This window comes from Lates calcarifer, unplaced genomic scaffold, assembly GCF_001640805.2.
Source record: "Lates calcarifer isolate ASB-BC8 unplaced genomic scaffold, TLL_Latcal_v3 _unitig_442_quiver_1582, whole genome shotgun sequence".
Classification (NCBI taxonomy): domain Eukaryota; kingdom Metazoa; phylum Chordata; class Actinopteri; family Centropomidae; genus Lates; species Lates calcarifer.
Genome location: NW_026116894.1, coordinates 15,494 through 33,500, shown reverse-complemented (window position 1 = coordinate 33,500; position 18,007 = coordinate 15,494). Strand labels below are relative to the sequence as shown.

Below are 18,007 nucleotides of genomic sequence, written 5' to 3'. Positions count from 1 at the left end.
TGGTGAGCCAACTCAATTAATATCCAACTAAGCTTCCCACAGCCAGATTAACCCAGCAGTGGCCCTGGGGTAAAAATGAGTTGTAGTAACTCTGTGTTGTGTGTATGTACTGGTTATGAGCAAAATATATAGTATAATGCATCATGTAAACACAATATAAACTGAAATAATTAAGAACTACATTAGATACATCCCATAGATGCTACATTTTTACAAGATAAGCCACTGGGCAGTTTCAGCTTTGCCTGGTTGGAAATCCAGCCTTGCAGCCTCCTGTCTGAGCAATGAACCTCAACCACGTTCATTCAGCTGCAGTTTCATTTATAACCACTAGATGCTGGCATCATCATTAAATGAAGTGCAAATGATTACATCCAAGAAGTCCAACAGCTCTTTTCAAATAGGTCAAGAATTGTTCATACCAAATCAGACCATATCCAGGAGCAACATCCACAATAAGTTTAAAAATGTACCTTTCATCAGTCACTTTGTTCCATGAAGGTATGATAACACTGATTATATTAACATAATCATATTGTAGGGATTTTTATATTCCGAAAGTCATACATAAACATTTAATATGTTGCACTGTGAGCCCCCACTTTACTTGGCCACAGAAATACCTCTGTCTTGATGCTTTGCACCCTCCTACTTTTGACTCTTATGGTGATCACACAGGTAATGTTGGTTGAAACGTTTATTGCTGGGGTGAACTTTGGACTTTCAATATCAGTTCCCTTCAGGACCTGAAGGAGTATCAGAGTATCTGAGATTCTGCTCAAACAGCTCCTCCTGCAGCCTTGCTAGAGCTAGCAGTGGATCCTCTTTGAAAAGGGGTTCATGCTGAGAGGAAATTTTGGAGATGTAGCCCTGATCAGATCCACTATTTGGACCTTTTCCACTGGGCTCCACTTCATCATCCTCCATCTCCACAGGCAGGGACTGGCTGATTTCACCTGGAGGGAAATACTCACTGCGCATGGTTGCATATGAGGATTCTGGAGGGACTGAGTTGAAGGAGTCCTGTAGGACAGAGTTTCTGAAGTCCAAATGAGATGAGAGTCGGCTTGTAGGCAGCAGTGAATCCTCTTCATCATCCTCACTGGGAATCTGACCCAGTGGTTCTTCTTCAGTTGGGTGCCAGTTCTGTCTTGATGATGGTGACTTGTTAAAAACAGGCTCAACTATGTAGACAGATTCTGGACTGGGGCTGTGAGGATTTATGTTTGATGGATACTGATGTTTGCACTCAGGGTTCACTACTGGTGTAAATTCTACTGAAGGCAACTGGTGCTGTAGGTTCACTTCAGGCGTGAGGACATGAACACTGTTACCATTTTCAGTTATTTCGACCTCATGGACATAGACAGGAGGGCCATCTCTGATTAGAGGAACACACTGTAGGACTGGGAGGATCGGCAGCTGGCCAATGAGCAGGTTGACTTCAGGTCTGATCTCCTCCTCACTGTCCATACACTGCTTCTCAAACCAATCAGGATTTCCAACTGGTAGGCCTGGAAAGTTTCAATGGCATTCTTTAGGTCTCTGCCTGAGGGACAGTTGAAATATTCGTCCCCACCGATGCCCTCGATGTGAATGACCTGACCTGGCTGATACTTTTCAATGTCCACAATGCGGAAGTACAGCTCTTCAAATTGCTTCATCAATTTGTATTTGACTGTGATCAAAAACTGACGGTACATCTTGTTCACTGCTGATGTCATCAAAGTAAGCCCACCATATACTTGCCCAGCATGCCTGTCTGGTGCATATCTGGTAGGAAAAGGTGGAGAAAGGGGGTGAGCATGTCGTCTGTGGGGGAGAGAAGGTCCTCCTTGAGTGTCACCCGGCCTTGACCGCACAAAGCCCTCCACTTTGCCTGGACACCTTGTGAGCACAGCACCAATATTTTGTCTGATGGATTTTTCAACTGTTGCCGTTGCCACTCAAGCCAGCGGACGCGACCCCACCATGCCAACCGAGGTGGAGTCTAGCAGATCTACCAGCACCTTGGTGCCACACTTGGCCTGGAGGAAGGCACAGAGCTTTAGCACAATGTCCCTGTAGAGGTAGTGGTCCTGGGAGTAGATGATCAACACTTTGGGGGGTTGTTAATCTGTGGTTGTGGCTGTGGTTGTGGCTGCGGTGGATTATTTTCTTCCTTATGTGCTGCAGCAACACCAATGCACAACAATTCAGATAAGGTGCCATGAGTAAATTAAGAGTAATTTTGAAAATGTGCTGTATTTATGACTAACCTGGCTTCCTGCAGACGACATATATAATAACTGCCATCAGTACACACATTAGCACCACTCCCAGGGCAACAAATGTATATGAAGGAACATCTGGGGGGTCTGTTGGAATTACTGTGAGAAACAGAACACAGTTCATTCATTAGGTGTTGCTGTTTTTACAGAGTTTACTAGTCTTGAAAGAGACACGCTGATGGACTGCAACTCTGTACACCTGCCCCTGATCCCATACAGTGTGGTTTAGTCATGCTATGCTGAGGGTCTGGGGTTCGCAAAGTCAGTCAGTCAGCTGGTGCGGGTACTGGATTAATGTATTTTTATACAGACATTTTTGATTGAATCTGAATGACTTTGTTGATTCCCTGACACTTCATCTAGCGCCATGAGGGAGTCAAATTATATTTAAGAGAAGTTTCTACTGTCTTCCTCTGTCTTATTGGCACATTTCATTCTGGTCATCAGTTTAAAAATCTGTCATTAAAAATGCACTTAAGTGTATCATCTTTTTATCTGCCCAGAGGTCCTGGGCAGGATAGTGCTGTCTATTGTAAAATACAGTAATGTGTGATAAAACATTGTTCCAGTCTTTGTGCAGCAGAATGCAGACTTTACAGCCTTCACGTGCAATTAGACCTTATATTGAGCTGCTTAGTGTCACTGGCCATTAGCTTCAATCTTTACTTAAAACACTCTTAGCTAATTGGCTATTTAACTAAGAAACCAAGTGTTAATATTTGACTAGTCTATGTTACCTAATAATTACCTCAGAATTTTTATTCTAATGGTGGCCCTGAGAACAAAATACACTGAAGTTTAGAAAACACACACAAATAGACAAAACCAATTAAGTGAAGATGTTTTCTACATTGTGTTTTTTTCAGCATTTTTTTCAAAATGATAACCATTTGTTGTCAAAGTGGTGAAGATGTTTTCCTCATTTGCTTTGTTTTGTCTGTCTTGTATATCTGCTTTATATATATTTCTAATACACCAACTACTGCATACAGTTCCAAAACAGGTAATACATGACCAGATATTCTAGCTTAGCTAGCCCACACCAGTCTTTTATCAATATGGCACACCATTGTCCCAACTATCCCATCATCATGGACCAGTGTACATAAAACATTCCGCAGTGACTTACATTATCACACATATTGGGAGCAATTTTTGACACTTGAATGACACCTCTTGACCAACCTGACCACACTGTGAGACTAAGGAACGCTGTATTGCAATCACTCTCCTACTTTGCCATGATACTGATATTCTGTATCTGCCAACATACCAGGACAAATATCCCAAGTTCCTTTGTGACGGGCACAGTCCTGGCCACATTCTGGGAAAAGAGGTTTGATCTGCAGTGAAGAATTAAGTCACGTTAACTCTAACATGAAGCTCAAATGTGATCACAGAGAATGTGTAGAGGCATTGCCAAATAAATACATAAAAAAACATTATACAGTAACATCGATTAAGTAGAGAATATTTCAAAAGATTTACCTCAACATCAAACTGGCAACAGGAGCTTGGCCATTTATCAAGGTCGAATGTTACAGTCAGAGTGCTGTGATTGGCCTGGAGGAGAGAGTTTAATTCATGCAAATAGTTTAAGTATTAAGGTCAGTATTTGAGAGTAGCCCACAGAACAGAAACAATATGCTGTAAGAACACTTATCAAGACAATTATCAATTCAAACATTTATCAGTTTTGAGTATAATTCTGGTTCATTTCCCCTTTCAGTTTTAGAAAATAAGAAAATGGAGACTGGGATACTGGGACATCCTTTGTGTTTCACTGACAGTACAGGCTATAAACAATATGAGTGACACCTTTCAGTAAAGCACAACACAAACCAGCAGATTTCAGTCCTGACCATCACTCCTTGATGTCACACTTTAGAACAACAACCTGGTCAGTGTTCTGAATAACCCTCATTCTGACGTTTCTAGTAACTTAGTTAGAGCTACTAATAAAGATTTTAAATGGCATATGAACATATGACAGCATCATAACATACATGAACCCGATAAAGGACATCTCACTCCTAATCAACTACAGCAAAGCACTGAAGTTCAAATCAAGTCCTCAGAACATCCTCAGCACCCATAGGTATCTAAGTTACATACATTCAAGGAGTCTGTAAATATAATGAACAGTCTTTTGCACAATCAGCAGAAAAATACTGCAGAGAACTCCTCTACAGAGGAGAAAAAAGGAAAAAAAAAAACTGGGGTAAAAACTAGGCTAAGGTAGAAAACAGGATGTTGTAATGAGCACCTACAGTAATGTTCTAGGTCAAATCACTGAAAAGGAAACTGCACTCATCAACTGTGTGGGACAGCCTACTGCAGTACTGTTCAAAAACAAGCATCTGAGTGTCCATCATAATGTGACCTTACCTTGTATGAACGTTGTACATGTTGGGAAGTGGAGCAGCTAACAATAACCATGTACTTTTCACACAGTGTGTCAGGAGTGAAGCTGACAGCCAGTGCAGACCTTCCCCTGACTGTGCTGATCTGAGCCAGACTGATGTTAGGCTGCCACAGACTTCCTACAGTACAGTAATAAGACAAGACACAAGAAATGGTTAGAGATGGTTTATACCATTCCCTCAGTCTTACTGAACTTAAGACTCACCGACTCAGTGACTCACCTCTCTCTATGCAAAACTCGGTCATCTGCATTTTGGAGTCGTGACAATCTGATTAAACCAGAATCAGAGAATTTAATCAAAGTCAAGCCAAGAGAATGAACACAATCTTCCTAGTTTATTTGTTTCAAACAGTTGTCTTGAGTTTAGGAAATTGAGCTGTTTTTGTATGAATGTATCAGCTGCCTATAATTCTAAAGCTGCTATGGTGTTTCAGATACTTCTCAGTATATAGTGTATATAGTCCTATATCTTCCAGTTAACCATTTTATTTACGCTTCACACACAGACACACAGAAAACAGATTACGTGAGAAAAAATAAGGAAGCCAAACTCACAAATGTGAAACTTCATGTAATAAGAAGCACTTAAATTGCTATATGTCCCACCATGATTTGACAAATACATTATACAGTAATCTGTCATCAAGTATGCTAACAGAGGTTTCAAAGAAGTCTGTTTTACATCATTAATGTGCACATGTGTGCAGCAAGGCACACCAAAATCTAATCAGATCATCTACTCCATATGGAGGAGCTGTAATGTAAGTATGAAGTTTCTTCCAAGTATAATTCCTGAGTTATTGTGTTCAGTAGAATGTGTCTATAGAGTTACAGATTAACAGATGGCAAGATTGACAACATAATGTCAAGATAAAACTAAACTCTCTCATATCTTCACCCAAACAGTGACAAGACAGGACAGGAGCATGAACAGACCAGATTCTTTCTGGTACTGTTTCATTTACTGGCTTTGACTTCAGCTCACCAGGAACAGTGACAACAGTGCTGACATCATAGCTGCTGTGGCCCAGCTCCGGCTTGGGGATGTTGAATACAGAGACCCTGTATGTATGACCAGGGTCCAACACCACCATGTTAGCTGAGAATGACCACTGAAAACACAAAACAGGCAGTTAAGCTCTGACAAACTGTTGTTGCATGATGCCAATGACAGGAGCCGTCCAAGGTCTTTCTCTCTCATCCTGATCTGCAATATTTCATGTGGAGTCTCTGCTGATCTGAGTCCAATCTGAGATTAAAGTACTGTTTTTCAGTTGTTACTGAAGTTTACATGCCTTAGTGTTTCTGAAATTTAAGTATAGAACAAATAAATAATAACGTTGAAAACAAGGACTGACAGAATCTTCTTGTTGAACTAAACTGAATTTCAGTGTCTGACTGATCCAACTCACTGTGACCTTCTTTCTCTGATGGAAATGAAACATTAATCAGAGAGTTTGTGCCACAGATGTGTTACGGCTGCTTTGCTTTCACCCTCTGACCTGTTCATCCCAAACCAGCTCCATGAGGTTTGAGTTTGGAGACTGTGCTGCTGTAGGATGAAGCGCTGACCAACCAGTCAGTGTTCCTCTGTTACTGCCTTTCACTCACCACTCTGACAGTCAGATACAACACTACTTCCTACAGTACAGTGTTGTCCTGATGATGCATCAGTTTGTTGTCTTTATACAGACAGAGTTTGGAAGTAATTGGTTGCATTTACTTTCAAGGCTTCATCTACTTCTAGTCAAGGATATTCACTGAAATTTCAATAAAAAATGGAAAAATCAGGATGTTCTTCAACTTCTGACCAGTAGAGTGTATTTTATAACCTGTGCAGTGATTTGTGTCCACAGCAGTGAGTATGGAAAACTGTCAAATACTGAAAGTAAAGTGTTCACTCTTAAAATTCATTTAAAAATGAAATGAAAAATAAAGATTTTAAATTTGAAAATGATCTGAAAATCAGAACAGTTTGAAGTGACTTTGAGCCACTTACCTTTTCCCCTGTTGGACTTCTCATTGGCAGTTTGTCTTTGAAGGAATATCGAACACACAGGTTCTGATTGGTGGAAGTCACCAGGACATGAAGCTCAGTGGCTTTCAGGTAACGGATGCTGCCTAAGGAGACACACATCTGAGGTTATTTCCTCATTACTCCCTCTACACCCAGCCACAATAAAGGATGATTCTGTTTTTCTGTTTGTTGTTTTACAAATCTTATTTGTTATTGTCTGCCCATCACTTGAACAGTATTACTAACACTGTACTGACCAGGTTCACTGCTGAGATCTGGGAACAAAGTGATGTCAAACTGGTCATGAGGCACAAGATGCTCAGACAAACTAGATTAACTAAGCCAGTTTATTGGGGGTCAAACTGACAGTGAGCACACACACAGTTTGATAATAATAATTTTCTCTTGGTTTGCTTTAAACCTGTATCATTGTCTCTTGACCTGTCATACATGTCACAGTCTTCCCACAGTCACTACACTCATTTCTAACGAGCAACAAACTGAGATTTCACATACTTGTGTGTGTGAGATATGATTCACTGCTGTGTGGGATTATTATCAGGAGCTACTGTATACAAAACCTTCACACTCAAGATACTGAAATAAAATGGCAGATGGTAAATACAGAGCAATATTTAAGGAGTCATCATCTAACATTCCACATTATGGTCTGGGTTTGCTTTATTACAGTCATTGATTATTGTGCTCAGTTTATTTTACTGCTTTTGGAAATACAAAAGATGTGATGAGACTAGAAGAAAATGTGAGCCTTTTATAGGCATCTGTCTTTAATAACATATCAATAATCTGTGTCATATACTCAGTACAGTGATGTCACAGCAGCCTGACTCACCATCATCCTGTATCGTCCAGTTAGACACCAGGACAGGCTGCAGGTGTCCTCTCTCATCCTGCCTCATGTCCACAGACACCTGCAGCTCCTCTGGACGGCTGGGAGTGTATTCATTCACAACCAGCCATCCTCTGTCCATACAGTTACCTCAACACACACACACACACACACACACACACAGAATGTCAGACAGCTGGGAAACCTGATATCATCATCATCATCATGCCTGTATTTACTGCATGTCCTCTTTAGTTTGTAAATGTATTTCTTCATTTAAATGCATTAGTTTGATTGTAGAGGACGACTTTATAATCAGCTGCCAATTAACTGCTTGGTCTGACATATGAAGTTGTTCTTTTTACTACAAGTGTTGCTGGAGTTTGACTTCTTCAGACTTTTCTCTTTTCCATGCAGCTCAGAAATTCCTGCCCTGCTTCACCTTAATGCAGGAAAGTATCATAGCTCCACAACGAGTGTGATGTGAAGATAGGTGATACAGGTGACTAAATGATAACCCTTCAAAACGCTAAACATTCGGTTACAAATTACTGAACAGCATTGTGCCTCTACAATATGTGCATCAGAGCAACAAGGAAATGACAAGAGGAATGAAGAAAAGCAGCATTTACTCACTTGTTCTGACTGTACAATTCAAACCCTGCAGCAGGAAAAAGAGAAAATAAAGGAGGAGAGCTGTAGTGTTATTTTTACAAACAGGAACTTTACTGTTTTTCCAAAACAATCATGTCTTTATGGAACCCCCAAAAGACCCTGTTTCAGCCCTGTCACCACCACTGTGTGTATATGAGGTACATTACAACACACATAAACAGTAGACTCTTGTTATGATGATGTGTTTTTCTAGTTAATTATGCATCATACCCTGTGATTTTGTTTTAAGGGGAAACATTCATATGCTGTTATTACAAGTAAAGATTTAACCATGTCTAAATGATGAGACATAGCTGACATTAAACCTTTATCAGACAACTCAATGAACACTGAGTCATAAATAAGAGAATGAATGAAAATAAAATGACTTCACGTTGGATGTGTTCAACGGATTGTGTTTCCCCCAGACGTCAGCTCTACAGTGTAACCGTCATTATAACCAGAGGAAAGAGTTGAATTGTTTTCTCGTGTTTCAGAAATATTCTGTCATTTCTCCACTAAACCTCAGGTGACTGATGATATTACGGAGCATCACTGTAGTATGTGAATAAACGATGAACTTTAAGAAAGAATTATCTCTTCTACTGGACAAAATCTCTACATATTCATGAGAAACAGTTGGTGTTCATCCACTGTCACATCTAATAGAAGGTAAATTCCGTCCCATGCTGAGCCGTGACAGGCCGCGCTTACCTGTCTGGAGCAGTTGAGTGGTGGCCATGTTAAGACCCTCACCGTGGACGACAGCGGCACACTCAGTAAAACCAGAAACCCCCCAAGAAACATGTTCAGCGACTCTGTGTGACCGTCAGACCCAGTGAGGAGAGGGTTTGTATTCTGACAGGAGAAAACAAGAGAGGAGAGGAGAGGAGGAGAAAACTAACAAAGACCGACGCTGCTGATTAATGAAAAACTTCCTGCTTAGTATGAAAATCAACCTGTTTACAGTAAGTTACCTCATGCTGCCTTCACGTCGCATAAGAACATAGACAATTGTTCTGTTTCTCTGGATTATCTTCAGCTTGTATTGGATAACGGACATCTCAAACTGAAAATACAGAGGACATGGTGACACACACACACACACACACACACACACGCCGTTTGTAAATACCGTCCAAGAGAATGGATTTGGAAACCCCTAACATTGTGGGCTGTATCCTCAGCAGGTACAAGAAAATTACAATCTGCTCAATACTTTAAATTTCCCTCCACAAATATTTCACCCACTAAATTTGCATATTCAGCTTGAACATACTAAAAAACTAGGATAAAAATCAGATAACTTATTTGGGCACAGTTTCTCTGTATGTTTCACTAGTGAAGTGCATGTCTACCACGAAGTTTAGGTCTAGCCCATTTTTCCTATAGACCTTGAATGCACCATGAATAGTAACTCAGGTCTCTTCCTTGTTGTGTGGGCTCTTTCACATAAGTTCAAAGCGACCCATTTTTCTCTCGTTCCTTATCTTCACCATGAGAACAGAAATGTAAAATTTACTCCCCAGTTTTATTCAAGACAGCAGAATACTACAGACAGAGGAGATGTGACGGAAGTGTGTTAAGTCAGCCTACAGTACACTGAGTCAACTCTTCGGCAATGGAGGTGGTGGTGGTGGTGGTGGTGGGGATTTCCACATCAGGTATTTTCAGTGCCCCACAGGTGCATTGAGACAAATTAACCACCAGATGGCACAAAAGATTCAGCTGCAGCAGTTGAATCTTCTGCAGTCTGAAAAGTTGAGAGATCATTCACGTTTCTGTGACATTTCATTTACTTCAATAAGTTTTATTCTTAATGGTGACGTAGTATACATATTACCCACTACTTACTAATGAGGGCTTGTAACTAAAAGTTATCTTGGTTTTAAGAGCAGAGTCCCTGAAACACCACCTGGACAGGGGGGGAGCTCATACCCACCAGAAGAGAACTACAGGTCTTTGAAAGGTCAAATTATGGGAATAATGAAGACTAGGATTATCACTGTAGTCATATGTTTTATATAATTCATTTTTAAGTTTTTGACTTTTAACAATGATGGTATATATATTTATATGTAATGTTTGTTGATAGTTTTCACCTGGACTGTACATCACAGACCTGAATGGAAGTAGATGTTAGACTTTATTGTGTCATCTGTGATGTTTGTGTCATGTCTGTTTTGTGATGAGGGCAGGCAGGCTTGTTTCTGGGGAGTTGCTGGTCCAATCCCTCAAAGTAAATGGAGTGGTCATACCATTGCTAAGGAAAGTACTTAGCTCCATTTTACTGTATCAGCATAACACCATGACGCTGCAAGCTCCAACTGTATTTCTATACTTATTGTTGTTTGGTATGGTACCTCCTATAGGCTACAGTGAAATACTGTATATGGTTGTAATTCTGCTGGCTGTCAGTTTTAATGCTGAGGAAGGGTGTGTGCCTGAAACATCTGTGCATGAATAAATCATTGAGTGCCATTCTGCTGGTGATTTGATGTATTGTATTAACATTCAGTGAGCAGCCTGACACTATGGGAGATACAGACGGCTGACAGATTAAAGGACAAACCTGAAATGAATGGAGAAATGGGATGACAATGACCCCATCCACAGGGCACAACGAGTCACTGAATGGTTTGATAAGTATGAAAACGATGAATCAGATGCTGAGGCCTTGACAGTCACCAGATCTCACCCAGTTGAACACCTATGGGAGATTTTGGACTGAAGTGTTAGACAGCGCTCTCCACCACTATCATCAAAACACCAAATGAGGGAATATATATTTTGGAACAGTGGTGTTTTATCCCTCCAGTAGAGTTCAGAGACTTGAAGAATCAATGGAGAGAGGCACTGAAGCTGTTCTGGAGGCTCATGGTGGAACAACACCTTACTCAGACACTTTATGTTATGTATGTATGTGATTTTTTTACCCTTTAATTTCTCCCCTGTCTGTATGTTTGTGTGCTTTACCAGAACTAGCAAGAGGACCTGTGGCTAACAGGTGGCTGGGGCGAATGTCTTCTGGTACAGTGAAATGCCCTGCTACAACTCAAAGCTGTCAAACATTTGCAGAGATAGAGGAGAGGGCAGTGGGGGAGGTTGCATATTATCTGTGAAACAAAGCATACAGTATAGAGTTCTTGGGACAGATTATAATAATTAAAGTTTGTATAAAAGGAAGTTATATCAAAATGGCAAACATATACAGTCTTATTGAGTGTAAAATGTTAGAAGGAGAGATTAAAAATGCACAAAGGGATTAAAGCAGGAGGAGAGACAGAAATTCATGCATATGAGGAATGATAAGAGGAATGAATGGGATCAAAAGAGAATATGAAAATCCTGTATTGTTTCATGGAGATAAAGATGAAGAGAAAACTGATATGCACAAACATTTATCCAAGTTCATAGCTCAGGTAATGTAAGTGAGGGGGGCAAAGAGGGAAAGATTATTGCAAAATGAAGAAACCAGTCATTTATTACATATTCCATTCACAAAGGCAGAGCTGAATCATATATGGATGTCATACACTCATATTAAGCTGAAATGATATGATCAAGAACTGAAAAGAATGAAATGTGGTTTGATTTTACCTGAACAGTGTTGGTCACTGGTCAGGTGTTTGATTCATATGTTTTTGATAAACATCAGGTTTTCTGTGCTCAGACTTCCACATCTACTACTTGAATATCCACTTTAAACTTTTACCTTTTGGAAGAACAGAACAGAAAAGAAGGCAAACAGTACATTTATTACAAACTGAAGTACAGTACTCACTGTGGTGGTGTGCACACAGGTTATCTGTGAAATGAGAAATTATTAGTGACATTTAAGCTGTGTTCACTTCCAGCCTGATCTCCAGATAAAGTGGTTTAGACAGTCTGGACAAACTGTTGACTTATTTCCAACCTGTCTGTCAGATGAGTACAATGTTATCATGACTGATAGAATGATGGATAAAAGTATTTCTATAAGACATAGTTTCATCAGGTACAGAGTGGAATTATCCTTTAGTATCGTATTTGAAATATTTTGTCAGCCTCATTAACCGACCATCACTGAGTCAAAGAAAAGTTGGTCCATCATCTTATCCTGTCCTTTCCTGACACCTGGACCTGACAGTTTAATCTGCCACACCTGAATTAAAGTACACCCAACCTGCAGAGACAGCACTGTACCATGGAAGCTGTGCCGAGAAACAAAGCCAGCTGTCAGTGAGTGAAAGCTGAGTAACAGTCATGGATCAGTGTGCGGATCAGAGCGGGGCCTCTCCATGTTGGCTAATATCAGATGTGGAAGGTGTGCCTGCTGTGTTTGATGAGGGCTGCCCTCAGTGAGTCCAGGTGCGTGTACCGATGTTTCAGCCATTCACACAGAGATTAAATCTACCAAAGATAAGGAGAGGAGGTGGGAGTGTGGATGGTCAGTGACAACATGTTTCTGTACTGTAAGACATAGGGTTGGTTGATTTGTACTGAACTGTATGACAGGACCCTTTAGCACAGATCACTGAAATAACTGTGAAGTGGAAATGCTGGATGATGAACTATACATCTGTGTCCAGATGGAATCTAAACATTTGTGTCTTGGTCCTGTGTTCCAGTCTGGTTATGTCTTTGGATCAGGCTGAACAACATGCTTTACAGAAAAATCATCATGATGTCCTAACTAAGAACAGTTAAATTAAATTAATTAAATTCTCTGTTAGTTTGTCTTTAAACTGTGGTAGTGTTGGAGCACATCTCGTAGCCATAACCATAACAGTTTGAGCAAGCCTGAGCCAGCCCTGACTGTAAGCTTTATCAGAAAGGAAGGTTTTAAGCCTATTCTTAAATGCACAGAGGGTGTCTGCCTCCCAGACTGAAACTGGGAGATCTAGTGTAACTTCATCATTAGAAAATGTATTTCTGAGGTGTTCAGGGCCAAGTACAATAACTTCGGTTTTGTCTGAGTTCAGTAGTAGAAGTAATTATAGAAGTGTGATTCCTGATAATGTTTCCCAAGGGAAGCATATACAAGGTGAAAAGAAGTGGTCCACGCACTGACCTTTGTGGAACTCCATGTCAAATTTTTGTGTACATTGAGGAATTGTCGTTGACATGTACAAACTGAAGCCTATCAGATAGATAGGACTTAAACCAGTTTAGCGCAGTTCCTTTAATGCCAATAAAATGCTCCAGTCTCTATAACAGGATGAATGTCAGTTGTACTAACTATCAAGCACACGGCAGGACAGGACTCCAAATGCAGAACTCAAACACAATCAAAGTTCAGGTCCTTTATTACAAGCAAAAGTCCAGTACACGAGTAGGCAGTCCGATAAGGCAACAGTGTCCAAAGGGAATAGGCGAAAATCCAAAATCAGATAAACAGGCAACGGTCAGGAACACAAGAAGTCAAAAACAGGAAACAACGCTGGAAAGCTGACACGAGGGACAAGACAATCTGGCAACTGCCAAGAAGAAGAGACGCTGACTAAATACACCTAGACAAGGAGATAACGAGACACAGGTGAAACACATAAGGGCGGGGACAGTAATCAAGACAAGGAAGTAAAGAGAACTGGAGTAACCAAGGGACAGGAAACAGGAAGACAAGACAAAAATACCAAAATAAAACAGGAAACATTCAAACCCTGACAGTACCCCCCCCTCTACGGCCGGCACCTGACGGCCCAGGATCCTGAGGGTGCTGGCGGAGAAAGTCTCTAATAAGAGTGGGGTCCAGGATGTCCTTGGCTGCAACCCACGACCTCTCCTCCGGACCATAACCCTCCCAGTCCACCAAGTATTGAAGCTGGCGTCCACGGCGACGGGATGCGAGGAGTCTCCTCACAGAATATACAGGGCCACCGTCGATGAGCCGGGGGGGTGGAGGGGGTCTGGTGGCAGGGACCAGCCCACTCACCTTAACAGGTTTCACACGACTAACATGGAAGGTTGGGTGTACCCTCATGGTCCTGGGGAGCTTTAGTCTCACAGCAAGAGGATTAATAACTTTAGACACTGGGAAAGGACCCACAAAGCGAGGAGCCAACTTACGGCACTCAACTCGGAGAGGAAGATCCCTTGTGGAGAGCCAGACCCTTTGCCCAGTTCTGTAAGTGGGAGCAGGAATTCTGCGCTGATCTGCTGCCTTCTTATAGGTCAGGGAACTTTTCAACAAGGCCCGACGAGCTCGAACCCATGCAGCCCGGCAACGGCGGACCAAAGTGTGGGCGGATGGAACAGAGACTTCCTGCTCAAGGGACGGAAAGACAGGAGGCTGGTAACCATACACGCAAAAAAATGGAGACATACCAGTAGAGGAGCAGGGCAAAGAGTTGTGGGCGTACTCCACCCAGGGAAGGAACCGGCACCAGGAAGATGGGCTCTGGGAGGTCACACAACGGAGGACTGTCTCCAACTCCTGGTTTAACCTCTCTGTCTGGCCGTTGGACTCAGGGTGGTACCCAGAGGATAGGCTGGCAGAGGCCCCCACCAATTTGCAGAAGTCCCTCCAGAATCGGGCAACGAACTGTGGCCCTCGATCCGACACAATGTCCTTAGGAAAACCGTGGAGACGGACAACATTGTATAGGACGGCCTCGGCTGTCTCCTTAGCTGAGGGAAGCTTGGACATGGGCACAAAATGAACCATCTTTGAGAACCTGTCCACAATGGTTAAGATGGTGGTATTACCTTCAGAGGGGGGCAGGCCTGTGACAAAATCCATGGAGATGTCTGACCAGGGACGCTTGGGCACTGGCAAGGGGTGAAGGAGACCGTGTGGAGGTTGCCGTGAAGTCTTGTTGCTGGAGCAAACAGGGCATGCTGCAACAAACTCCACAATATCGCCCTTCATACCTGGCCACCAAAAGCGTTGGGCGATAAAAAACTGAGTGCGACGAGCCCCAGGGTGGCAGGTGAGAAGCGAAGCATGTCCCCATTGGAGAACGTTGGAGCGTAGGTCCGGAGGAACAAACAGGCGATTGGGTGGCAAACCTCTGGGAGGAGCACCACCCTGGTTGGCTGCCAGCACCTTCCTTTCAATGTCCCAAGTTATGGCTCCCACCACACAGGAACGGGGCAGAACTGGCACCTCCGACTTGGGTTCTAAAGAACAGGGAAAGGCTCTCGAAAGGGCATCAGGCTTAACATTCTTGGAGCCCGGACGATATGAAACAGTGAAGTTGAAACGGGAAAAGAAGAGAGCCCACCTAGCTTGTCGGGAGTTGAGTCTTTTGGCAGCTCGAAGGTACTCCAAGTTCTTATGATCCGTCCAGACGAGGAATGGTTGTTCAGCACCCTCCAACCAGTGCCTCCATTCCTCCAGTGCAGCTTTAATGGCCAGGAGCTCTCTATCACCCACACTGTAGTTGTGTTCAGCTGAAGACAGTTTTCTAGAAAGATAGGCACAGGGATGCAACTTGTTGTCTGTTACTGACCTCTGGGAGAGAATGGCTCCTATACCCACATCGGAGGCATCCACTTCAACCACAAACTGCCGTTGGGTGTCTGGCTGGGTGAGGACTGGAGCAGTGGCAAACCTTTGCTTAAGCATCTGGAAGGCTTGCTCAGCCTGAAGGGACCAGGAGAACTTGTTCTTGGAAGAGGTCAGTTGGTGCAAAGGAGCGGCCAGGGAGCTGAAGTTCCTAATGAATTTCCTGTAGAAATTGGCGAAACCCAGGAATCTTTGAACCTCTCTCCGTGAGGTAGGTGTGACCCAGTTGACCACTGCCTTCACCTTCTCAGGATCCATCTGCATCACACCCTCAGAAATAACAAACCCCAAAAATGACACAGTAGGCACATGAAACTCACATTTTCCAGCTTTCACAAAAAGGTTGTTGTCTAGGAGTCTCTGAAGAACCTGCCTAACATGTTGGACATGGGTCTCCTCATCAGGAGAGAAGATGAGGATATCATCCAAGTACACAAACACAAAAACATTTAGCATATCTCGAAGGACATCGTTCACAAGAGCCTGGAACACGGCAGGGGCATTGGTTAAACCAAAAGGCATCACAAGGTATTCATAGTGTCCTGTAGGAGTGTTAAATGCTGTTTTCCACTCATCCCCTTCCCTGATTCTAACCAGGTGATATGCATTACGCAAGTCCAGTTTAGTGAAAACTTTTGAGCCCTGCAGCAACTCAAAAGCAGTGGAAATCAAGGGAAGGGGATACCTGTTCTTAACAGTGATTTCATTCAACCCCCGATAGTCTATGCAAGGCCGAAGAGACTTATCCTTCTTCTCCACAAAGAAGAATCCAGCCCCTGCTGGTGAAGAGGAAGGTTTAATGATTCCGGCTGCCAGTGCGGAATCGATGTACTCCTTCATAGCCTTCATTTCAGGTGTGGAGAGGGAGAAAAGACGTCCTCTAGGTGGCATGGTACCAGGTAGCAGATCAATGGCGCAGTCATAGGGGCGATGTGGCGGTAATGAAGCCGCCTTGGTCTTGCTGAAAACCTCTTGTAGATCCGCGTAACAGGAGGGAACACCAGCCAGGTCCACAGGAAGACTACCAGTTTCCTCAGTAACTGTGACAGGAACGGGCAAAGCCTGTTTCTCAGAAAGACAGTAATGTTGACAGGCATCACCCCAGGAGAGGATCTGACCAGAGGACCAGTCAATATGGGGGTTGTGAGTCTTGAGCCAAGGAAGTCCTAAAAGAAGTGGATGGTGGGGTGCATTAACCAGGTGGAAGGAGAGCTTCTCCGAGTGTACATTGCCGAAGGAGAGCGAGATCTCAGGAGTGTGGTGAATTACTTGGAAAAGATGGCGTCCATCTAGGGCACTTGCCTCGAGGGGTTCATCTAGAGACACAGGAGATATCCTCAGTCTCTTAGCCAGTTCATAGTCCATAAAATTAGCGTCAGCCCCAGAATCAATTAATACAGGTTGCAAAAGGGAAACAGAGGCAGCCTGTAGAGTGGCTGTGGGGAACAGCCGCATTGTCTTAGTAGAAGTGAGTGCGCTACTCACCAGGCTCTCACGACTTCTAGAGGCCCCACCACGACGGATGGGACAATTGGCGAGGAAGTGACCCATCTGTGCACAGTAGATGCAACAACCCTCATCCATACGACGCTGACGTTCCTCCAAGGAAAGCCGGGTGCGACCCACCTGCATGGTCGACCAGGAAATTTAGCTGAGACCCCAAGGCCGAGAGCATCTGCCCCTGGTGCTCTGTCATCTCCCTCATCTCTTGACGGAGAGCATTAAGTTGTTCCTCTTGATGGAGGATCCGCTGCCCCTGGGCTCTGAGGGCAGACCGGAGGTGATCTGAGTCTGCGGAGTCCATAATGTGGCCAGATTGTACTATCAAGCACACGGCAGGACAGGACTCCAAATGCAGAACTCAAACACAATCAAAGTTCAGGTCCTTTATTACAAGCAAAAGTCCAGTACACGAGTAGGCAGTCCGATAAGGCAACAGTGTCCAAAGGGAATAGGCGAAAATCCAAAATCAGATAAACAGGCAACGGTCAGGAACACAAGAAGTCAAAAACAGGAAACAACGCTGGAAAGCTGACACGAGGGACAAGACAATCTGGCAACTGCCAAGAAGAAGAGACGCTGACTAAATACACCTAGACAAGGAGATAACGAGACACAGGTGAAACACATAAGGGCGGGGACAGTAATCAAGACAAGGAAGTAAAGAGAACTGGAGTAACCAAGGGACAGGAAACAGGAAGACAAGACAAAAATACCAAAATAAAACAGGAAACATTCAAACCCTGACACTAACAGCAGCACTGAGATCTAACAAGACAAGTACAGAGACAAGCCCGTTGTC

The 18,007-nt window shown here is 43.0% G+C and overlaps 1 long non-coding RNA gene and 1 pseudogene across 1 annotated transcript; both read right to left on the bottom strand.

The window, feature by feature from the left end:
* Window positions 1–670: 670 nt before the first annotated feature.
* Window positions 671–9,187, bottom strand: LOC108899392 (interleukin-17 receptor A-like; annotated as a pseudogene).
* A 7,641-nt stretch (window positions 9,188–16,828) lies between these two features.
* On the bottom strand, window positions 16,829–17,329 carry LOC127140489 (uncharacterized). The gene is made up of 3 exons (XR_007810975.1): window positions 17,191–17,329; window positions 16,975–17,021; window positions 16,829–16,871 (listed from the first exon to the last, which is right to left on the bottom strand). It is a non-coding gene; the product is annotated as an uncharacterized LOC127140489 (long non-coding RNA).
* Window positions 17,330–18,007: the final 678 nt, after the last annotated feature.